The sequence below is a fragment of the Magnolia sinica genome, chromosome 2 (assembly GCF_029962835.1).
Source record: "Magnolia sinica isolate HGM2019 chromosome 2, MsV1, whole genome shotgun sequence".
NCBI lineage: Eukaryota > Viridiplantae > Streptophyta > Magnoliopsida > Magnoliales > Magnoliaceae > Magnolia > Magnolia sinica.
This window is the reverse complement of record NC_080574.1, coordinates 76,926,383-76,930,223: the sequence shown is the minus strand read 5'-3', so window position 1 is coordinate 76,930,223 and position 3,841 is coordinate 76,926,383. Positions and strand designations below refer to the sequence as shown.

Here is a 3,841-nt window from a genome sequence, read left to right as displayed (position 1 = left end):
AAATGACAACAATTGACATAAAAAGTTATTTTTTATATGATTCTATCTAAGATTGTTGGATGTGTTAACATAGACATGTGAGATGGCACACATTAAGAAATTAAGCATGCTCTATTCATATTTTAAAAGCCCAACCTTAACCTCAACCTCAACCAAATAAGTGACGAACTTAACCAACGAGGTATTTGTGTGGTTGTTGATTTGAATTATGTTTTATATTACTAAATGTAACTATTTTAAATATCTATTTTCATTCCCAATCTTTTCAATTAACAATAATTAAATATCGAGTTAATTCAGATTGAGTATTTGAGTTAACCCAACCCTACTAAACCTTGTATTAAGTCATGTTTTTTAGGTTTGTGAACTATGCTTTGAATGTAAGAGGATATTAAAACAAACATTACTTGATTTCAAGCAAAACTTTCAAATGCGTTGAAATATTACCATGTTGGCTAAAAGAAATATAAGATTATTCTAAAGTCCAATTTTCATCATTGCAATTGTTTGATTTTCCAATATTTTTCTTCATATTTTTTAGTTAAAGGAATATGCATTTATGGATGGGCATTATTTTACAGAGATCCCTTTCGCTGACTGAAGAAGAGTACTGAGGCTTAATGATGTTGCAAACACATTGAAATGTTGGAGGTTGTCCCTTGGAATAACCTTGCTAAATTGAAGGAGTGTCCTCGGATAGGAAAGGTAAAACTTAAAAAAAAAATGTTAGATATGTGCTTGTTAAAAAAAAACTTGTGAGCTATGGTGTTAGTTGTTGAGTGTGAAATATTGCATATTTCCTCCTATTTATATCTTGGTTTTATAAACATGATAATGCTTAATTGATTTAATTGTGCATGTTTTCATGTGCGAGGCAATTTCGAGAGCTTAAGATAAAATTGAGCCAAAAGGAAGATTTATGCCCAAAACATTACTAAATGAAGATTTGGAGATTTGGAAGTCACTAATGAAGAATTCACAAGCCAAAGATCTAATAAAACTAAGTGAGGAATAAAAAGAAACAAAGATTTGAAGTGAAGAAAAGGAATCCTGAAATTATCCTGAAAACAAACATATTCTTAAATTTGTCCTGAAAAATCATATTATGAAACTCTGAGCATATATTGGGAAACTATGCAGAGTGCGTAAATTTGAGGCGATTTAAACTCCGAGCATATTTTGGAAAACTGTGCAGAGTACATAAATTTGAGGCAGTTTCTAAATTTTGCAGTTTTTAAATTTTTCCAACTAGTTGTAAAAGTTGGAGTTCCACAACTACAAATAGGACTCCCTAAGATGCTCCAAAGCATCTTCTAGTGTTTGGAAATGGATGCCTAGGTAGAGAGCCAACAACGTTCTTATACTTTAATTTCTTCATAGATTTAAGTAGATTTTCCTATTTTTATTATGTTTTTGAGTTAGTTATGACTAGCAAAGCTCTTAACTAGGGCTAAGAGGTGAAGCTTGTAGTGTGTTGGGGTGTTTATCTTACTTTGATTCTTGTTTATGTTGAACTTTATTGATTTTTAGTTTGAATTTAAGATATATTTTTAATTTTCTATGGTTTATTGTGACTCAAATTACAATAGATGTTGTGATAGCTTTAAGTATCTTCTTTTCCATCATGAGAATGTGAGATTGGTAAATCCTATTGTTCACCATCGTCTCTTGGGCATGGTAGGATGATGGAATCCCTTCCACTCATTACAATTCTCTTCCATTGAGAATTAGGTCAATGAAAGTTTAGATTTGATTTAATTGTTTTTATCTTCCAATTGGATAGGATAGGACTCCAATTCCGATTGTTTTCATTGAATCAAGTAAGGTAGCATCTTGATAGTTACAAGTGGATCTTTGGCACCCTAGTTCCCACTTTTAAATTCATTAGTTTTAATCAACTTTATTCACAATTACTCTCATTTATTCCAGATTTCAAATTTAGATCGTCTTCTAGTTCTAGTTCTAGTTATTTTAGAATACGTACAACTTTAGTCCCTATGGATTCGACCTCGGTCTTACCGAGTTATTACTACATCGCGACCCTACACTTGGGGTTGTAAAGAAGTTTTTGGCTCCATTGCCAGGGACTACAGCTACATTTTTCTGAGATTAATTAGATTTGGAAATAGGTTGATATTAGGGTTAATTTCTACTTTGTTTTTAGGTTAGGATTTTTTTTTTCTTTCCTGAAATTATTTTTAAAAACTAACATTATTTTCTGTTTTATAGGATTCTAACATAGCTACTCCAATCTGGTAACCTCTTTCCAATTCTCTATATCTTTTCTAGATTTCTTATTTGTTGTAGGTTTTATTTTTCTTTTTTTTAGGTTTAGTTTGTTTAGTTACTTGAGGGTTGCAAGTGTTTCATGCCTAATTGGTTTGTGACAACACTTAACATCGCTTAAGTGAAGGAGGATTAGTCGAAGGGTTGCCTATCCATCATAGGATTAGACACCACTTGTGACCCTCTAAGTCAATAGAAGTGATGGCCGCAAATCAACCTCAACTTCCAATTAAGGAAGTTTAAGATGAAAAAAGGTGAATAATGCACCCTCGCCTCGTACTTTACAAGATTATTTACAACCGGCGAGGGTTAGTGCACCTTTCCTGCATGATATTTCCATTGAATGGAGGAACCGTGGATATTAAACCGGGGGTAATTCAACTCCTTCATAAGTTTTATGGATAAAATATGAAAGTCCATACTTGCATATGAAAGGGTTCGATGAAACCATTCTACATTACACTTCCCAAACGTGTCTGAGGACATAATTAGATTGAAATTATTTCCTTTCTCTTTGAAAGAAAAGGCTAAGTCATGATTACATTCCTTAAGACCGAGGTCCATTGGCATGTGGGATGAGATGACAAGCGAGTTCTTTAAAAAGTTCTTCCCCTATCATAAAACAAATACCTTAAGGAAAGCAATCATGAATTTTGTGTAAAAAGAGGATGAGACCTTCTTTCAATGTTGGGAGCGATTTCAGGATCTCATAAATTCATGTCCACAACATGGCTACGAAACATGGTGTATAACATGCTTTTTCTATGAGGGATTAACCTCACCCATGCGCCAATTTGTGGAGACGATGTGTAATGGGGAATTCATGAATAAGGAAGTCAATGATGTGTGGGATTATTTTGATAAACTTGTTGAAAATGCTCAATCATGGGATACCTCTTCTAGAATTACCACTTCTAAGCCTACTCAATTAAAGGAAATGGGAGGAATTTATGTTCTAAAAGAGAAAGATGATATAAATTTAAGAGTGGCCAAACTCACAAGAAAAGTCTAGGCCATGGAACTTAAGAAGGTAGAACCTGAGAAGACTACGGAACTTCTTTGTAGTATTTGTGCTTGTAACATACATACAACTGAGAATTGTCCAACAATTCCTACTTTTTAAGACATATTGAATAAGCAATCAAATGTCATAAACAACTACCAAAAACCTTTTAGTAGACCCACCTCAAATGCATATAACTCAAGCTAGAGGAACCATCCAAACTTCGGTTAGAGGAACGGACAAACGACAACTCATCAAGGGATCCTCAACAAATTTCTGAATTAAAGGAAACCTCAAGTGGATCCGATCTTAAAACGTATGCAAAACCAAGAGCTTTTTAATTAGGGTATGCTGCAAGCCTTTCAAGACCTTGCAAAGGCTATACAAGGGCTTTAAACAAAAAATTTAATTGGGGAGAAAGGTATCCTTTTGGCTCAGCCTCTCCCAAACCCAAAACAGCAATATGAAATCAGTGACCGAAGCTCTTCAAAACAGATGGAATAGGCTAAGTCTATGTAACGCCCTGAATTTCGAGGGTCAAGCAAAACTCAA

The 3,841-nt window shown here is 33.8% G+C and overlaps 1 non-coding gene across 1 annotated transcript; it reads right to left on the bottom strand.

The window, feature by feature from the left end:
• Nucleotides 1-2,913: 2,913 nt before the first annotated feature.
• On the bottom strand, nt 2,914-3,021 carry LOC131238234 (small nucleolar RNA R71). The gene has a single exon (XR_009167641.1). It is a non-coding gene; the product is annotated as a small nucleolar RNA R71 (small nucleolar RNA).
• Between the last annotated feature and the right edge of the window lie 820 nt (nt 3,022-3,841).